Raw genomic sequence first — 20,957 nt, 5'->3', positions numbered from 1 at the left:
TTATATGAAATATAGCTACATATTTACATCTTAATCTATCATTTCCATGAACCCTAGCCACACGCTTACCTCTGGGCCCACCTACCTACTAATGGAAGAACATAGCGCATGTGCCCGTTCTTAGCACACAGAGTTTAGCCACATATCACTATGCTATTTTTACATGTTAAAAATCACTGCTATCCTGTTACACTCTACGTCCCACATAAAAAAAACACACTTATCAAAATGAAACTCCTGTGAAAAATGTGCTACCTCGAGTACCAACTGCCTCCTGGTGTTCTACGGAGAAAAGCCATTGACCATTAAAACTCCAACTACCATTCAATAGTCATAAGTGATAGGGTGCTTATTGTGTTACTCTTAGTTAATATCTAACATCCTAAACATGTTTAAATCAGGGCTGTTCTCCTTGGCAGGTGTACTGTATATAGAAAGCATAAAACACCAGAAAATGCTTAATGTAATTGGCCTCCACAGTTTACTCTTCCACACTAACATGCTAATACTGCTGCTCCACCATCACCACTTGTCTCAAAGTTGCACAGCATATGCTCTGCTGACCTACTAAACCCACCCGCCCCCAAGAGACTGTCCATGCTTTCTTCCTGTTGAATGCCAGATTGAAATTTCAGTTTTCTGTTGTGCCCATATTAACACATACTTTTTCTATTATCAATAGTCTCATATATGTGCATGTCTTCCAGCCCAATTGACATTTAAAAAAAAAACAACCTCCCTAAATCCCATTGTTTTAGATAATTGCAGACCCATTTCCAAACTGCCATTCTTTTTAAAAAGCCTTGAGAAAGTTGTCATTCATCACCTCTTTCAGTTGGTGAAGAGAAACAATGTCTTTGATAAATTCTGGTTACCGATGAAACCACAGCACTAAAACTCTATTACTGAATATATAAAAGGAATGTTTACTGTTCCTCCACTACCTCAACTCATCATCACAAAACCTTATTATTATGTTACATTGTGTTTTGCTTTTTTTTGTCACACTGTCACTTGCTGCTCTTGTTTGCACATTTGCATGTGCACTTTGTTGTCTGCTGTCTGATAACAAAAAAAAAAAAAAAAGTCTTCCTTAGATAGTTAGATAGTTTTTTGTTAATTTATGTTGTAATTTATGTTAGGTCAGTCTGTCTTGTCTCTGCTAGCCAGCTAACTAGGCCTCTTAGTTAGCTAGTTTAGAGTTTTCTGTTAATTTATGTTGTAAATTTATGTTGCATGTAGCACCTTGGTTCCTGGAGGAACGTTGTTTCGCCTCACTGTGTACTGTTAAACTGTATATGGTTGAAGTGACAATAAAGCCAACTTGACTTGACTACTAATGGCAGTCTTATACACTCGGATAGAGGTGAATATTCTTTTAGTCCTACTAGACATCTCTGACCATGCCACTATATTAACAACAGTATTTTCTCATTCAGTGCCTCACTCAAATTCCCTCCATCTCAATTCTGGCCTAAAACTGTGGTTCTTAGCAACTTGGTAGCAACTTCTTCAGAGAGGTCAGTCATTACATCAGCTCACTCACTAGCGATATCAAAACATATCAGAATCAGAATATGCCAAGAACATTGGCATCATTTTGGACATATCACACCTTGCTTCCAGCAAAATTCAGAAGTCACTTTAAAATTCTATTATTAACATATAAAGCTCTACATGGTCAGACTCCTGTTTATATAGCAGAGCTACTGAGACATTATTACAGCAGACAGCCCCTCAGATTATCTGATCAACATCTCTGTTTAGGGCTGAACGATATATCGCATTTGCGATAATATCGCGACATGATCAAGTGCAATTTTCTAACCGCAAAGGCTGCGATTATACTCTGGACATGTCCAAATTCATGGGCTGCATCCTCCTGAGGCCGCATTTGTAGACCGATTACGTCACAGCGACGCGCCGAAGGCTGTCCAAATTCGTAGACTCCTCCGAATGTAGCCGACAAATGCGTCCTCCTTTTCCCCGAATTTGAAGGATGGGTCGGGTGTGTCCTTCGTGGCCTACCATATCCCAGAATTCATAGCGCGGCCCAGCCAAACTCCAGTTTCCAGCAATGGCGGCCGCTACTAAGTTTTAAAATTACTCATACTAATCTTTCTGGGTCACAAAATAAACTTTTAACATATTTTCAGGCGAGAAAGTAGTTGTGTAAACATCAAATATCTGCTCGGTTTATCAACATATCCCATATTTGCAAAAGTGCTTCGACGTTTTCAGAGGCGTCTGCTACCCACCAGCTCGACAGCTAGCCGGGAGCTCGAGGGTTACTGATGCGGCCGAGAACGGCACAACTCCCGGCACATCATTTTCAGATCACCGCGGAGTTTCGCTGCTCGGGTTAAACGTAATATATAAGTCACTTAGACAACCTAAAAATGTTATTGTTGGGCTTTTTTCAGTGTTTTGTTTGTTCGTGAGTAAATCGGTTTGGCTGAGATTAAAGTTATTAGATTAGATAAAATAAAACTTTATTAATCCCCCGGATGGGTTCCTCCTTGGTTTTCACACAGCTGACTAAACGTCAAACAGAAAACTTATTAAACAGAAGTATGAGACAGTCGAGAATTTACACCAGTGTCTGGTTATATTTTAGATAGCAAGAAGCAGACGGCCGAGTTTATTAAACTCCACCGAGACAGCGGTGACGCTAATCAGAAGGCTAGACCGTCCAATTTCACGCCTTTAAATTTTAAAGGCGTGTTTGTGTGTGTGTTTATACAATTGCTATTATGTTTGCACTTTATGTGTAATGTTACTGACTTCAGAGATCAGTAAGATGTGTGTATTTTTTATTTATTCGTTTTATTTATTTAATATTATTTTTTAATTTAATGACTGTCTAGTAGTTCACAGATGTCGAAAAACTGAGTGTGGTAAAGCCACTGATTTTGTTTATGTATATTTCTGCAATCTGCACATTGTACTGACTTTCATTTTAATGTTTACACCAGGGTTCCTTGTCAGCACTTTATGCTCAGATGTTTGTAAGCTAAAAATAAACTATTGTGTATGTTCAAATATACTGTTGTGATTGAAGAAGTTAAATAAAAATGTCAGTCATCAATTCATGCATCACCTCATGTCATCATAACAGAGGTCTGTCTTCCAGGAAAGAACAGTTTAAAATTAATGTAATATCTCTGGCCATACTATATGATGTATTGCTTGTCTTTGTTTAATAATACAGAAGACAAAGACCTTAAAAAATAATCGCATCGCAATCGCAATATTGGGGCAAAAAAATCGCAATTAGATTATTTTCCATAATCGTTCAGCCCTATCTCTGTTCCATCCTCTTATTTTAAAACCAGAAGACACTCTTGGGGTTACAGCACCAATATCCTGAAATAGCCTTCCTCAGTCCAGCCAGTCCAGCTGAATCTCTAGTTTGTTTTAAATGACTGCTGAAAAATCATTTTATAGGTTAGCTTTACTTTAATCATTCTCCCATTACTTGTTGGTCATAGGTTTAACTATGTCTGGTGGAACATCTATAATTATCTTTAATGAGTGGCTTCTATTCAAACTGTAAAACACTTTACACTTTAAAAAGTTACGCGACCCTAGGCAATGATCATCAGGTGCCTGATTGGTGTCTGATTAGCATCTTTGAGCATGGACCCTGCAACAGCATTGCAACAGCATGCCACGTTTGACTGATCTGACACAGCTGTAAATGACTCTCATACTGAGCTAAAATGAGAATAGTGAACAACCCCAGTACGTTTTTTCCCCTCGAAGAAAATCGAATAATCATATACAGTAAGCTCTATGTTATATTGAAATATTAAAAGTTTTGAGAAACAGAGTAGACTTGATAAGATGAACAAGCTTTGCAGTGCACTGACAATCCTTCCACTCTTAATAAAGACTCCTGAGATTCTGTTAATTACACAAGGGGCAGCTTGAGAGAGCTGCCCCTTGTGTAATTGGAGAGGTGAGGGGAAGCAAGCTGGGACTTTACAACATGCAGCGTGCTCTGCTCTTATGTCAGATCAGCAAGGTCTGGTATTAGCATGCTAAACAAACATTCTTTGTTTTTACATTCATCATGTCCCAATCAGCCCAAATAGCAAAGAGAAGGAGTTTGGGTGTTAGGAGGTTAAAGAATTTAGATTTCAAGAAATGGAGAACAAAGCAAAAACTTACTGAAGTGACTTGAGGTTCTTTCCATACGGAAGTGTTGCAGCTGGGCTTTTACATTAACATTTTGTGTGCCTTACTGTTTCCTCTCAGCTCCCATTTTTGTTTCATTTAGTGTGGATGCTGATTAAGCATCCACAGTATTGTTCTTCCACTTTTCATCTTACCTATGTTTTTTGTACGCCATCTCCTTCAACACTGTTCAACCACTGTTAGATTCCTCTTCTTTTAGACATGTGTGCTTGTATTTTTCTCATTTTTAACTTTTATATTTTTTAAATTTTCAACAAACATTTACAATGTATTTCAATGGGAGAATCTTCAAATTCTCATTCAACTTACTCCTCTTTTAACTCTAACTACTTCCACATACACTGACCGACAGACACCATTCAAACTGTAAAATGAAGCCACAACATTGAACTATTCAGCTTGTATTTGTCTTTTTAATATCTTTTATACTTTTTCTTCAGGTCCAGTTTAAGTTTCGTGCTTTTTTTCACCCGTTTCAGAGTTTATAATGGGTGTGTATGGGACAGAATGTTAATGTGAGTGAGACAGGTCAACTGCTTGAGTGGGAGCAAGGGAAAAATTTATCTTAAAATCTTCTCTTTAAACTGCTGCGTTGTCCACAGCGTTTGGTCTACAACCATCATTTTACCCTCAAAATATCGGCACCATTGCCCTCTTTCATCCAATGTTATTGTTATTGTAAAGGATGTTATGGTTCTTTCATAAATGCCACCAATGCACAGTCTCCTCCATGAAACTTTTCCATAGAGTCCAATGTTAAAATGGCTCCCAAAATTCGTCTGAAAATCAGAAGTACGGGCTGCCTTTACACTGTCACCACGTCCATATAATAAATTCGACAGACATGAGAACTGAGAATTCTGTAGACTGGACATTGCTGGTGCTCGCAGTGAAAGAATTTTGTCAATACTACTTGTAGTTTTCTGTTGGGAAGTAGGCCTGTGCGATATGACCAAAATCTCATATCCCGATATAAGAATTCTATCGTCCCGATAACGATATAAATCACAAAAATGTAACATTTTCTGTAAATTCTGTGAATCTCAGGCAGCTCGTCTTGCGGGAAGTGTTTCCAGCTGCGCGTCCTGTAGCTGGAGTCGAGTGTTTTAACAGATGCATGAAACTATACATTTTTAGACATAAGTTGTAAAGGCCGCCGTTTTCTTTGTGAGTATTTATTACACGGTGTGCTGCGGGGAAAAGCCTGTTCTAACGTTTGAGTCTAAGGTTTGTTTTTTTAGCACCTGGCGGCTCTTTTTTAATTCTCATCCGTAAAAAATCTGCTCTTTCATCCGTCTGTAGTGTGGTTATATTAAATATAAGAGAAAGAGAGAACTTTAAGAAATTAATATAGCCACCACAGTGACCATCAAAACGATGAAAAAATATTGCCGTAAACAGTTTATTTTGCGACACCACGAAACAAACGATAGTGTAAAATGAAACGATAGACGTTTTTATATCGTCATCCGATATATATCGTTATATTGAACAGCCCTATTGGGAAGCATTTGTTTCGGAGTTACTTTTCTGTTTATTTAAACCAGCAGCAGGCAGGCACGTGTTTGTGTGGGGTGCCATTGGCTGGAGTGGCACCCCACCCCAGGTGGCTCACACCTGCCTGCTTAATGAGCTCTGTCTGTCACTGCCAAGATTCATCTTAAAAACTTATTTTTCAACTGCCACTGTGTGCACAGTGCTTGCTCTACAGCAGGCATCGAGGGCCGGTGTCCTGCAAGTTTTAGATATCACCCTGGGTCATCACACCTGAATCAAATGATGAGTTCATTACCAGGCCTCTGAAGAACTTCAAGACATGTTGAGGAGGTAATTTAGCCATTTAAACAGCTGTGTTGGATCAACGAGGCCTGGAGTTCGACACCTGTGCTCTACAGCCATCATTTCACCCTCAAAACGTAGACATCATTGTTCTCTTTCCAACAGGCTGTCTTTCAAAGCCCAAAGATGTAAACTATTTGAACTGTGTGGATCCAAGTGATGGGAGTATGTTCTAAGTAATCCATAGAGATGCGTTTTATTTTCAGATGTATTTTGGGAGCTTTGTCTGACTCCAAATGTTGTTTTGTCATCATTCAGCTTTTTCTCATCTACATTTTAAACATGTTCAGCTACTTTTCAACTTCTTCTGTGTGAATGTCAGCTTTCAACATTTCTACACTTTTGTTTTCAGGTGAAAATTTCTTTATTTTTCAGCTCATTCAATATTTTTAATTTAACATTTAGCAATTATTTCATTTCAGCTCAAAACAGTCAGCTATCATCAGCATTCCCACTGCAGTTTGTTGAGAAAATGCATTTTCTAGTTTTAGTGTTCTAATGAAAACTACACATTTTGTAATAAACTGCCATGTCTCCAACAGCTTTAATTGAGTCGCACTCATTGGGGAGACTTTATTACACTTGCAGTGAAGTAGAGTGGTGTTGTCAACATGAAAAAACTTCATATTCCTTTCACTTTCCTCTGTTTTCTGTGCAAGTGAAACAGACATAAATGGTGGTAGTGAAACAGAACAGAGAGAAGTGAAACTAGCACAGCTGTAAATGACAGTAAAAGGCAGGGGGACTCTTGTACTAAGAACAAATGAAACAAGTGCATATGAATAATGACAAAAACATATGAATTGTTTTCTTTCATTTAGTTGATTTATTTGACAGTGGCCTAGCTCACCCAACCAATGGTAATTCGAACACTTGTCAGGCATTGACTAAAGGAACAATGACATCTTTCAATGAATGCTTTACTTTAAATAGTGCTCCACACGGCCTCTCTTCAGTGGAACTGCATTCATGAGCGATTAATTCCTGAACAGTACACACCTCACCTCGCCTCCGGTTCCACCACAAAGTATCACCCCAAAAAAGCATCTCCTTCTGGTTGCTAAGCAACTGAAATAAGCGTGAGAGGAGTGTGGCCATCCTTCGGCAAGAGAAAAATGAGGAGAAGCATAAAAGGAGGAGAAGGATGCTCCAGTAGAGTTGAATGTGTTGATAATGAGGTGAAAAAAAGTATGAGCTTCACAAGACAAATATTAGAAAGAACCAAAACATTAGAACAATGTCACCTGAGTCTCATATGCTATATGCCATCCCACCAATATACCATTTTTTAAAAATTACAAGCAGAACTAATTATAAAAAGAATTAGGTACATATCCCAAAAGTGTCTGAGACAGAATTGGGGCAGATAAGCCTTGTTAGGTCAATGCATCTAACACCTATTAGAATTCACCCCCTCTTTTAGCTTAGCAGACTTTAGGACGAGACCAAGACCTTCCAACCATGGCTGGTGTCATTTCAATGTTTCTACACTAGAGCAGGGCGATATGACCAAAAATATTTATCACGATATACATTTGAAAATTCGCGATAACGATATAACTGACACTAGACAAAATACTTTACAACTCCACAACTTTATTATTGCAAAAAAAAAAAAAAAAAAAAAAAAAAAAAAAAAACACATCAATGTGTTTTCACTTAAACAAGGAGCTGTTTTTTTATGTGCATTAAAGTTATATAAAAAATTATCAGTGCAAATGCAAATTCCTTGCTGACAGTTTAACCAAAAGACATTTCCACGTTCCACGGCCGACATATCCTCAGCATAACCATGTATAATATCCACAAAACTTAGAAAGTTATGTTGAAGCACAGTATGTATCACTCCGCGAGGCTCCTGCCTACAATAGCCGCAATCCTACGACAATCCATCAAGCGGTGCAGCTTCGTAGCTTACCAAAGTCGTACTAAAACATTTGACAGATTTTCGAGCGCCGTGTACCACATAAAATCGTTTTGAGGTCAGTAAACACAACCAGAATTCATACATAAGGCGCACGGGATTATAAGGGGCACTGTCGATTTTCAGAAAAATCAAAGGATTGATTTTAAGTGTGCCATATTTTCCAAAAAACACGGTAATAATGACGGCCCGCTAGCATGCGCTACCAAAAATAGTGCTTTGTTGTGTATCTGACGGACGAAAGCTAAACCAGTTCCACACCACTGAAGTTGCAGCATTTTTGCAAACCAGTTCTGGTTCGTCTGTTTCATTCCACGATCCACTTTCGCCCTTCTCATTCTCCGTCACCGCCATGCTTTTTCCGGCATGTGCGTATGAAAACAAAGGCACTGCGCATGCACGTTTTACCCATATTCTATCGCGATATTTCATTTTCTTATCATTGCCCAACATTATACTGGTATTACCGTGAACGGTATGATATGGCCCAGCCCTAGTTGACACACCATCAATCCAGCATATCAAATTTACCATTTGAATGACAAGTTGAATAGAAAGTGTTGGGTTTTTCTGGCCTAATGAGAATTAATTTAGAGCACTTCAAGTTAGCTAGTATGAGATATGGACTGTGCCCACTGGCTCAAACACACAACAACAGAGTCTTTTTTTTTTTTTAAACAACCATGTCCCCAGCTACTACTACCAGATGCTCACACGGGACAGGAAGGACGGACAGTGTAGTTTTCATTACCTACACATGGTCACTGTTCAAATGCAGTGATATGTTTAGCTAACTGGGTCAGAAATACTTTGTGTGACCTGATCTAAAGTCAGGACCATCCTTGCCTTATAACGAGCACTGATAAATGAAACTGGAAGGTCAACAGGACATTGAGACTCAAAGAAGTCTTAGCTATCTTCACAACAGAAAAATGAAAGACATTTTTATGATACTGAAGACACAAAATAATTATTACAAGATGCATTGGATGCATTGCATTGGTTGAGTCGCGCCCTGCTGCAAAATCATGCATTCACTTTTATGCCCGCCAATAAGGAGTAGCAGTATTCTCATGACTGATAGCTGTCACCAGATACTATCGCCACATCAGCACTGATACTGAAAGAGACAAAACACAGTGCCTGATGCCCCCCCCCCCCCATCTCTCAGATGGTTGTGTTTAGTTTTACACAGAGTCTTGCTAATTTTAATCAGTTTGCATAGATTCAAATACATGCAAGAAGTAAAACCTTAACAGCATTTAAATACACACCACATGCCATGTCATTCATCAAACTGTCTCTGTATGTAAAATAGGAAGTCAGAAAGAGGAACAGAGGGTGGGGAAATAATCACTTGCTTCATGTTGTCGTACTGTGGCTGTTAGTCTTCTCTGACGAACGTCTGCCTTTGGCATGTAGCAAATAGTAGTATAATAAAAAATAAATAAATAAAATAGTTTATTTAACATTTAGATGCTGGACCCAAATCATGAATTCAGTGCTCTTGTTCTTATGTTTCATTATTCAGCCAGCTATGCTGAGAAAATGCACAAATCAACCAAACCAACCACAAATACAAGTGGTTAATATGTCAGCATCTTCTGTATGTATTATCTGTTTGTATGTAGTATCTTTATCACACCACTACATCCTGTATACAGAGAAGCTAGTTTCTTGAACTGCTGCAAACACCATCTGCTGCACAAACGTGCCAGTATAACATGATTGTGGCCACAGTTGATTAAGTGGTGTATTTTATAAGGCTGGTATCTTAAAATCTAAACAGTCCAACTTCCATTTTACATACTGATATCAAAAAATATGAAAAGACTTCCGTCTACTGAGCTACAGCAAGTTCAGGAGATGGAGTCCATATTCCAACTTTGGGAAGAAAAACAAAAAACAAACACTTTTTAGCTTCTATGACTCTCTTTACCCTCCCTACATCTTTCATCACACCCTTTCCTTCATGACTGCTATAAATTCTTTGAGTGGATTCATACAGGACAATGGATTTTACCTGCATTTCCCTCATCAGTGTAAAGGCAGTGTACCTACACAACAGTCCAAAAGACTTTTCTCATTTGGCCGGGGCAGTTATAGACATGGAAGGTCAGATATTAACCAACCAGCTGTTAGGCTCTGAAGTGTTCTTCTCAAATAACCCTTCAGTCTAAAGGGTGATCAAGGGTTTCTGATGTGAAAGTTCTCCCTGTGTATAGCTCTGTGCAGAAAACCACTCAGCCTGTGGACCTTTTCAGGCAGGGCGGAGCTGTATGCTCTGTCAAAGGTAGAGCTAACTTTTCTGGCTGAGATCATGTTACCAGTGTGCTGCACAGGTTCTAAATAAAGGTTTCTGACCAGTCTGATCTGGCTTTGTGGTGAATGTGTGCTGTGGTTGCCAGTGTCACGTCGCACAGCTGACTCAGAGCATTTCTTATATTCTTCATTCAATCTGAGACAACTTGATTTTATGCTGTAGTGTTTAGTGTGTTTAGTAGAATGGAGGTGTGTGTGTTTAATTTCTCACTACACATGTCCAAATAAATAAACATATGTAAGAGCATATTTGATGTATTTTTGTTGGTATCAGAGTTGTGGACCTTCCTCTCAGTACAGAATCATCATTTCTCTATCCCAGGCTGACATTTTTGAAACATTTTCACAGTAGGAAAAAAAATTCAGTCTTCAAAGAGATTTTATTTCTGATGCATTTATTATTTCTCTGGGGAATATGAAGCTTGGGAAAAATGCCCTGAAGAATGTGTCTGAATCCAAACACAATTTATCACATTATCAGCCTGCAAGTATTCCCCACACAAATTGTTCAATTATAGCTCTGCTGCATTGGTTAGTAAGCAATGTTACACAATCAAAAAAATGGTATGTAAATCTTCCCTTTAAACTTCAATTTCTTATACTCTGACATTTTGAGTATTATAGCTGTGCATCAAAATGACGGTGCCCATTCTGGAGGTCAAGGCAGTTTCAACAGCTTACTGTTGAGGGCGGTCCTCATTACCATTGTTTGTACACTGTGGATTGGTTAGTAATCAACAACAAAAAAGGCATGTGTCCATCAGTCTATATTTTAGGTGACTTTATTTTACCACTAGTCTAAGTTTTTTCTTCCCTACCGCGGATGTACCCAGTGAATGCGCCAAGCAATCTATGAAACCATCAACTCTGGAGATTTCTGGAAGAATCAGGTTGGATATTCCCTTTCTCACACATGGAAAACAACAGAAAATTGCCCACTTCAGACACCTCTGGAAACACCAATCATTGGTTTAGGTGAGGGAACTGACACGACCCCCACTCATTAGCTGTAAAAGACCTGACTATTATTTTCCGCTGTCACAGTCTGAGATCACACATACTCTGTAAAAAGAAGCTGGCAGAGCCTCCATTGGGTCCAGATAGAGTGAGAGCTGCTGCGTGTGCGTGAAAAGACTCAAGTGGTTGGATAAATTATCATTAATGAACCAGATACTCAGCACAAAGCCGTCTGCATAAGCAAATCACGAGCTTGTTGAAAGCAGACAATAGTGTAGTTTTGCCATCTAATACACACAGTGAGGAGAAGGCCAACATGAGCTTCAATTCAGTGTAATCTGCATTAAAATATGCCTCAATAGACAGTTTGGTATACTATATGAGACGCAGGTTTTACTTTTGCTTAACAGAGCAATTTATTACCACCATATTTCGTCATCACGAAAAAAAAAATGACAACATGCATCTTATACTGTGAGACAATTCTGCATAATGTTGCTATAAAGTCATAGTAACATTTGTTGACCTTCTCAGGAAAGTCAAGCAGCAGAGCTGATTAGTGTGCCCTGCATATTTACCAAGCTACCAAGTTTGAAAGAGTTGAATATGCATTAAAAATAAAATTGGTAGAAACTTTGTCAGGAGGTTTTGTTTTTGTTCACAGAAGATTTCCTGGCTCCATCCAAACAGAGGATTTAGTCACAGCAAAATCAGCAGCACTGTAATAAAATATTTCTCTAATAAGTTTATAATTAGGGTTTATTCCACTGTATACAACATGTTTTGTAAGCAGTCATGCAGTTTTGTTTTTTTTTATATTCAAGCGAACACTATAATGAAATAAGATGCCCTTTATCAAAACATAGAGCAACTACATAACATGTTGTCTCGCTTTCCTACCCACAAAAGGGATTTGTTGTAAAGTTATTGCTAATCACTTTTATCACCTAAGGAAGATGCAAAAGGACAGGTTTAATGAGGAGTGACGGCTAACTAAATGGAGATTAGATGAAGTACCTTGGCCAGTTTTAAGGGAGGGAATCCCACAAGCTCTTATTTCTCATTGTAAAGGAGGAAATAAGAAGAAATATTATAAGCATATACTGGTGTCAGCCAGGAAGAGGAAGTGAAACTGTGTTATCAATTCAACACCTTGCATGATGTGTCCCATAAGATCAACTGTAAGAAAAGGTCAAGCATGACAAGCTGTTGTGTGTTATCATCTCTAACTGACTGCAGAATTTTTTTTATTTCAAACTCAGATATGTAACAGCACGATGGCGAGGGCACATCGTAGCTGTGGGGTTTCAGTTCCATTCAACGTCCCCACTGTGAAATTTAATGAAATAATATTTACAGCCAGCTGAGACTGTATGTATGCCATTAGTTAAATCTAATACAATGAGGATATGCCGAAAAGATACAAAACCCATGTTCAGATATCCAGTTTGGCTTGACATGATTTTTTTTTCTTTGACCACATTTAGAAGACACCAATGTCTGACTCACTGAGAATTTTATACATGCTTTTCATAATCTATTGATTGTTCACTTCAAAACTTGCTTACATGTTCTGCAAACGAAGACATTTTTCAGCTACCAAAAACTCAAATCACTTTGATTAAGACAATAAACGTGACATAATTATTATTATATCCAACTGTTTTCTTCCTAGCTTTGCATGATTTACATTTCAAACTAATCCTTTGTAGCAGACAATTCGTTAATTTCCTGTCTGAAACGAACCATTTTAGCTACTCTACCTTTAAGCCAACTTTCTTCTGACTGGCTGACTCTGGCAAAGAGGAGGTTTAAACCACAGACTGTATATAAAGAAGGGATATAGTTTCAGGGTTTGCAAAGGAAGCCAACACAGATGTGCTTTAAACCTGCATTTCTTCCCTTACAGATAGAAGAAACCAGCAACTCTGGAAGGAAGTAATGGTCAGAACTTCAATAAATGGTGGATGGAAATTACTGATGTAGATAAGTAGACTAGGATATAAGCAGCTGCTTAAAAAGCTCGAACCAAGATTTAACATCCCAGGGCTAAAATTATTTTCCAATTTCAATTTCATTATACACAATATTGTGAAGCTAGTGAAAAGTGACCTGGCTAAGTCATTTTATCTACTGTTAAACTGAAATGCTAAGTAGTAATTTTACAATTTTACTAAAACACTGTAATTTTGTGCTTATATTTGACTTACTGTTATGGGGTTTTTTCTAACACATATATAATTGCAAAGTTTCTTGAAGTATCATGGCATAATTTTTGGGGCTACATTGCACACCCCTAATGCCCAGCTGTATAGAAGTCTTTGGGGAAAAACAGCCCTTTACTTATTTCTTTTTTGATGCCACTTTGATGCTGCAGACAAAGTAGCAAAAGTAGTGAAAGTAAAAGCGTAGTATGAAAAGCATTTCATGAATATGTGTATCCTTGAATGCTTTGGTTAGTAAGACTAGAAAAAAGTTACTCTAGCTCAACCCATCTGAAGCCAGGAAGGAAGCTGATAAAAGTGCTGATTGTGCAATTTAACAGACTTGCTAGTGTTACAGTTGTATTATGAATTGTGTAAGACAGCGGTCGTTATCGTTAACTCTGTTTTCCTGGGTCTTTTCACGTGTGTTATGAATAAATATTCTTTTTTTCGGTACCGGTACTAGTTTTATTTTGTTGTATTTATCCGCGACACCTTAAAGGCCGGTCCGTGAAAATAATGTCGGGCATAAACCGGTCCGTGGCGCAAGAAAGGTTGGGGGCCGCTGGTGTAAGACATTTTAGCCTTATTATTTCATTTGGAGCCCCGGTAATGTTTAACTGTCCTGACAGCAAGTAAAGAATAAAATACCAAAACGGTATTCAAATGTCTGCTTAGCCTAATTACAAATATTATACCGTATTTTCCGCACTATAAGGCGCACTTAAAATCCTTTAATTTTCCTCAAAAATCAACAGTGTGCCTTATAATCTGGTGCACCTTATGTATGAGTTTTGGTTGTGCTTACTGACCTCGAACGGATTTTATATGTGGTACATGGCGCTCAAAAATCTGTCAAAAAATGTTTTAGTACGACTTTGGTAAGCTACGAAGCCGACCACTTGATGGATTGTCGGAGCATTATGGCTACCATAGTCAGGAGCCTGAGTAATCTGGGTCTGAAGCTCTGTCCGCGTCAGGTCCTAAAGTCAAACAAACACTGCGGCATCACTGAGAGTTAAAAACTGTCTAAATTCTTTCATCTGTAATAAAATGATCAGTGTTGCTGCTTTATTAGGTGTAACAATTAATTTTAACATCTAGGCATCCATGAAAACAGAATTTATTAAATTTAACAGAGTTAGAAGTTAGCAGGAAGTTAGCGCACTAGTTTCCAGCTAAACATGATATAGCATGTTCTAACTGAGAGATTTCTGAAAAAATTAAACCGTACAGCTCTGCTGTCACTTCCAAGATAAATGGAGAGAGAAAACTAAACAGCAGGGACGTTTGTAGGGTTACTGAAGTTGGACTAGCTGGTAGGGCTGGGCCATATTATACCGTTCACGGTAATACCGGTATAATGTTAGGCAACGATAGGAAAATGAAATATCGCGATAGAATATGAGTAAAACGCGCATGCGCAGAGCCTTTGTTTTCATACGCACATGGCCGATTGTTGAGTGAAACAGATGAACTAGAATTGGTTTGTAAAAATGGTGCAACTTCAGTGATGTGGAACTGGTTTGGTGTTTGTCCGTCAGATACACGACAAAGCACATTTTTTTGCAGAACATGCAAGCGGCCGTCGTTATTGTCGTATTTGTCGGACTAAGATGCTCTTAAATCTGCGAGTAATCTGGGTCCTAAACTCCGTATCCTTCAGGTCAAACGAACACTGCAGCATCACTGAGAGTTAAAAACTGTCTAAATTCTTTCATCTTTAATAAAACGATCAGCATTGCTGCTTAACCAGGTGTAACTATGAAGTTTAACTTCCAGGCATGCATGAAAACAAAATTTATTACATTTAACGGAGTTAGAAGTTAGCAGGAAGCTAGCGGAAGTTAGCTTGCTAGTTACCTAAGCATGATATTGCACGTTCTGACTGAGAGATTTCTGAAAAAATTCAAACGTACAGCTCTGCTATCACGTCCAACATAAATGAAGAGAGGAAACTAAACAGCAGTGACGTTTGTAGGGTTACTGAAGTTGGGCTAGCTGGTATATAATTATGTGCTAGCGACACAGCTATGTTAGCATAACATAAACAGTGAAGCTGGAGGACGAACACTAACACTTTTCCACTTATAAAAGTTAACGTTAAGGTTCCTGATAGTTAGAGACAAATGCAATCGCATGGCAGGATGCTGTAAACGGACCAAACTTGATTTATCTGACTGCTTTGTTTCGATTAAGATAAGAGATAAGATAAGATAGAACTTTATTAATCCCTCGGGTGGGTTCCTCTGGGAAATTCGACTTCCAAAAGAAGCACAGCAACGACCAAAGTTACAGTTACAGAACTGTTTATATATATATATATATATATATACACACACACACACACACACACACACACACACATATATAAATAAAATATACAAAGGGGATAAATAGAATAAATAGGAATAAAAAATAAAAATACAAGTGAATTGCACATTTCAAGTATTGAGTCTATTGCACTGTTGACTATTTACAAAAAGTATTGCACAAGGTATTGTACAGTGAGGTGCAGAGGCACTACAGCTTAGTTGTTCCCCCCTCCTTTGTCCTCCTGTTTCCCCTCCCTCTCCCCTCCAGAGAGGAGTTAAACAGTCTGATGGCGTGTGGGACAAAGGAGTTTTTAAGTCTGTTAGTTCTTGTCTTGGGGAGAAGCAACCTGTCACTGAACAGACTCTTCTGGTTGTTTATGGCCGTGTGCAGAGGATGCCCAGCATTGTCCATAATGTCCATCAGTTTCTTTAATTAATGTGCCTTATAATCCTGTGCACCTTATGGTCCGAAAAATACATACTGCACACTGCAGTTTAATGTTGCAAAGCACCTCTTTTTAACTTCAGTGGATATTATACATGGTTATGCTCAGGATATGTCAGCCCATTTCTACTGGAAATGCCTTTTGGTTAAACTTTCAGCAAGGAATTTGCATTTGCACTGTTACATTTTTATAAAGCTTTAATGTACATAAAAAACAGCTTCTTGTTTAAGTGAAAATAAATGGAAGGTTGTCTTTTTGCACGAGTAATGTTGTGGAGTTGTATTTTGTCTCGCATCAATTATATCGTCAGTTATATCGTTATCGTAAATTTTCATATATATCGTGATAAATATTTTTGGCCATATCGCCCTGCTCTACTAGCTGGTGCATAATGATGTGCTACGTGATCGCTAGCAACACAGCTATGTTAGCATAACATAAACACTGTGAAGCTGAAGGATGAATGCTAACTTTTTTCCAATTGATAAAAATTAAAGTGAGGGTTCCCAACGGTTAGGGACAAATGCAATCACATGGCAGGATGCTGTAAACGGACCAAACTTCAGTCAGGAGAACAACTGAGATAATCCATCCACAATACGAGGTTAGTCATTAATGTGCTGCAACAACATGGGAATAGAGCAGCTGCCAGAGAATTCAAGATTAATGAATCAATGGTACAGAAGTGGAGGAAGCAAGAAGAATGAGTTGAGTAAAGTTTGACTTATCTGACTGTTTTGCTTAATGCGCCTTGTAATCCCGTGCACCTTATGTATGAAAACAGACTTGTTCATCGACAGTGCGCCTTATAATCCAGTGCACCTTATGGTCCGAATACTACGGTATAAGATCAACAGGTACAAGTACTAGGTGTCCTGCTTGAGAATTATATATTAAAAGGTTTTAGAACACTAAAACAATTTTAAAATTACTTGCAGCCAATTGAGAAAATAATAATGATAATTTAAAAAAATAACCGAAATACAGTTGCTTTTTAATCATAATTATTATTAATAATATTTTAGGATTTTTGTTGTTGTTAAGGATTCCCTAATTTTTCACTCATTTTAAACCTTTTTTTAATTTTATGAGACATTGAAGTATTTTTCTTTTATTTCCTGCTATACAATCTGTCATGTGTTGTTGCACTTTCTTGATGGGAAGTATGTTTTATCATAAGGTAAAATACACCCATCATTAGCGATACTGTTACAAAACCATAGGTTAGTGTTCTAGGGTTAACAAACGTTCGACACCAATACTATCCAGACATTGAGATACGAATGATCTTCCAGAAAAGTTGATTCAATTTCCCGTCTATAGACACCACATCAGTGACTCATACAGGAGGTCACAAAAGATTTCCCCCCCCCCAAAAAAAAACATCTAAAGAACTGCAGGCCTCATTTAAGGTTGCTTTTCATAATTTAACAATAAAAAAATAAAAAAAGAGTGGACAAAAATGGGATCAATAGGAGAGATCCAAGGTGGAAAAAACCCCCCACTCCTGACCATAAAAGAACACAAAGGCTTCACATGTACCAAAAATACATCTTGTTGATCTTGCCGGGGGTGGAGGGGGGGGGGGGTGGAGGGGGTGTTACTGGCCACCCTCTGCCAAAAAAAATTAATCAATAAATAAAAATTGCTCCCCCTACCAAAATTTGCTTATGATTCGGTTTTCTTATGTACCAATTTTCAATGATGTTAACTTTAACAGCAGGAAATGAACTATGCATATAAGTCTTTTCTATAATTCTTGCCATATTTTTCAACTAACCTGTATTTGACAGCAGCATAATAAAACTGGAAATTCTGTTTTTGGTGTGCCACCCCAATATTTTTTAGTGCCCCACATATGGCCACCACTATGAAAAAATTCTGGAGGCGCCCCTGTGTGGATGTGTGTCAAAGCAAGACACAAAACACTTTGTATAAATGTGTGTGAACAGGTGAAGGCAAGTTGTATGAAATGCCTTCAGTCCTCAAGTAGATCAGAATGGGTTATGGTTAATTATAAGGACCCAGTTACTTTCTCCACATAGGGCCAGGGAGGTTTGGCTAACTTCTATCCATCCATCCATCTTCTTCTTCTGCTGCTGCTTATCCAGGGCCCGGTTGCGGGGGCAGCAGCCCAAGCAGAGAAGCCCAGACCTCCCTCTCTCCAGCCACCTCCTCCAGCTTGTCCATGGGAACACCAAGGCATTCCCAGGCCAGCCGAGAGATATAATCTCTCCAGCGTGTCCTGGGTCTGCCCCGGGGCCTCTTCCCAGTGGGACATGCCCAGAACACCTCACCCAGGAGGCATCCTTGTCAGATGCCTGAACCACCTCAACTGGCTCTTTTCGATGTGAAGGAGCAGCAGCTCTACTCTGAGCCCCTCCTGGATGGCCAAACTTCTCACCCTATCTCTAAGGGAGAGGCCAGCTGACTTTCTTCCATTAATAAATAAAATCACAATTTAAAAATGGATCTTGTATTTACTCAAGTTTCTCATACCCCATATCCTGCTTTAGAGTACAGAGCGCTGGAATTACTAGCTCAGACAGTCATCATGGTAAAAGGAAGATGGAATTGCCGAAAGATGCTGTGGATGTTTCTATCGTGATTTCGGTCTAGGTTTAAGGACTGCTACATCCCTACTTAAGAGAATAATCTTTGATGCCTTTCCAGACTTCTCAGGGAGGATTACGGTTTGTCAGGCAGCCAATTCAGCAGCAGCATTAACACCTTTCATTGCAAGAACAGAATAGAATAATAACCCTTTATTGTACAACGAAAAGCAGTGGGAAGGTGAGAGCCAGCTGCCGGCATGCCGTATTGAACCTGTCAAACTAACCTTTTACGCCCATGCTTTTTGTCATGACTATTCAGTTTATATACGAACACACGCACGAATTCTTCAACCAGCTTATTTGTGCCTAAAGGCTCTCTTGCCCTCTCTAGCCGGGGCCAGCTGGCTTTCTGAAAGAGCACATTCTTCCATCTGCTGCTCAGCTCTCAGTCACAGGAGACGAATCCACCGGCTGCTGTGAAGGCACGGAGACACAACATGCCAACTACAACCCTGAGCTCGCTGCGAGTGCCCAGCAGAGGTGAACACCTCAGGTCCGCAAGACTAAGCTTAACATTTCTTAAAAACAAACAAAACAAAAAGCAACACAAAGTTCGCTTCAAGAGCATCCCTGACAGAGGCGACTCCTGAAGTTAAAGGAAGAGGAAACTTGGCAAACGGTCGCTCTGAACTCTGGAATCACCGTTAACACTGACTCATGATGGAGACCATTAAAAGCAATACACTGCTCCCCGCCTTATGCCGCTTGCCAGGACAAACTCATTCCACGGCAGCTCGGGAGCATCCTGTTCACTCTCCCCTGTGCATTAAACATCAGTCACGCGTGTGAGCGCTTCCATTTAAACTGGGCTCAGTGAGTCGTAGCCACTAACTCAACCTGCTAGCTAACTGCTAACAAGAGCTGCTGGCTAACGTTGGCAAAAACTTTAGAAAGAAAAAAAAAAGAGAGAAGTGGAAGCGTTGTGGATGACAGCGTTGACAGGGATCATGTGAGACATCTTACCTCAATTTGCGTATGTAAAGAAACTGGTGAAAGACCTCTTCGTAGCTAGCATTTCTCCTGCCAGCAGTCCAGCATGTGTCTGAGTATCCAGCAGCAGACACTGTGTATGTGTGGACGTGTCTGCAAACGGGGCTGGAAGGCTAACCTTAAAGCTAACAGTTACCAGTTAGCCACCGGCTCGCTAACCTGGACAGTTAGCCCCAGCGGCCTCAAGGTGTCGCTGATTCACCTACAGCGAGCTGCAGAAAACACCGTTGAATAAATCCTGTATGTTGGCGATTTCGAGTTTTTAAATAAATATAGCCAGCAAACACTTTTTTGGAAAGATTTAAGCTCAATATGAATCATTCCTGTGATTTTTATAGTCATAACAATTTGTCATTTATTTTCCCAGTGTAAAAAACAAATAAAAAACTATTATGTATCATAACACTTTGCTTCATGACACCTTGTTTGTAGTTTTAACCTGTTATACACTTATCAACCACCCTGCCTTAGGAATAAAATCAGCAGTCTGTCAGCCGTCAAATCTAATTGGAAAAATTCCTCATACTGCACATGCAGCTGTTATTCCCCACAGCCATATTGGGATCTCTGCCTGCTGCCAAATTTCGGTGCAACATTTTTTTTCTTTATTATCCCTGTTTTGTCTAAAATAATAAAAAGGCAAAATTTTAATATTGGGGTAAAAACAACCACACATGTGCATCACTGATTTAACTTAAGGACAGATTTTTAATATGCAATTAATCAGTAAGTCTGGTTTTTTGGGTTTTTTTTTCCATATTCCATCAGTCTGCTGCCATTAAAGATTAAAATCTTTACATCACAAGTGATCTACAAAAGAAAACTGAATTGGTACTTGGTGCCCAATTTTTGTTTTTCTGTATATGGATAGAAACATTTCCATCATAAATGGATGCAGAAAAGGTATAAAAAAACTGCCATAAATTAAATGTCTAAAGTTCAAAATTTCCTTGGAGTGGGTCCCAAATCTTCAAATGAAATGTAAAACAAAAATTGGGCACCAAGTACCAATTCAGTTTTCTTTTGTAGATCACTTGTGATGTAAAGATTTTAATCTTTAATGGCAGCAGACTGATGGAATATGGAAAAAAAAAAACAATTAATTGCATATTAAAAATCTGTCCTTAAGTTAAATCAGTGATGCA

At 38.8% G+C, this 20,957-nt stretch overlaps 1 protein-coding gene across 5 annotated transcripts in view; it reads right to left on the bottom strand.

Moving 5' to 3' along the window:
* The window catches only part of LOC146570177 (suppressor of tumorigenicity 7 protein homolog), a 59,797-nt gene extending 39,798 nt beyond the window's left edge, over positions 1-19,999 (bottom strand). For 3 of the 5 annotated variants that reach the window (XM_085283043.1, XM_085283044.1, XM_085283047.1), the window contains exon 1: positions 19,786-19,999. The gene's annotated coding sequence lies outside the window, so the exon portion shown is untranslated. The remainder of the gene's footprint in view (positions 1-19,785) is intronic. The other 2 variants (XM_085283045.1, XM_085283046.1) reach the window with 1 other exon arrangement.
* Positions 20,000-20,957: the final 958 nt, after the last annotated feature.

This window comes from Mchenga conophoros, linkage group LG7, assembly GCF_057382185.1.
Source record: "Mchenga conophoros isolate Kocher_MC1m ecotype Shallow Benthic linkage group LG7, M_conophoros_male_GT1.1, whole genome shotgun sequence".
Lineage (NCBI taxonomy): Eukaryota > Metazoa > Chordata > Actinopteri > Cichliformes > Cichlidae > Mchenga > Mchenga conophoros.
Note: the sequence above shows the minus strand (reverse complement) of the source record. Positions and strands in the feature narration are given on the sequence as shown.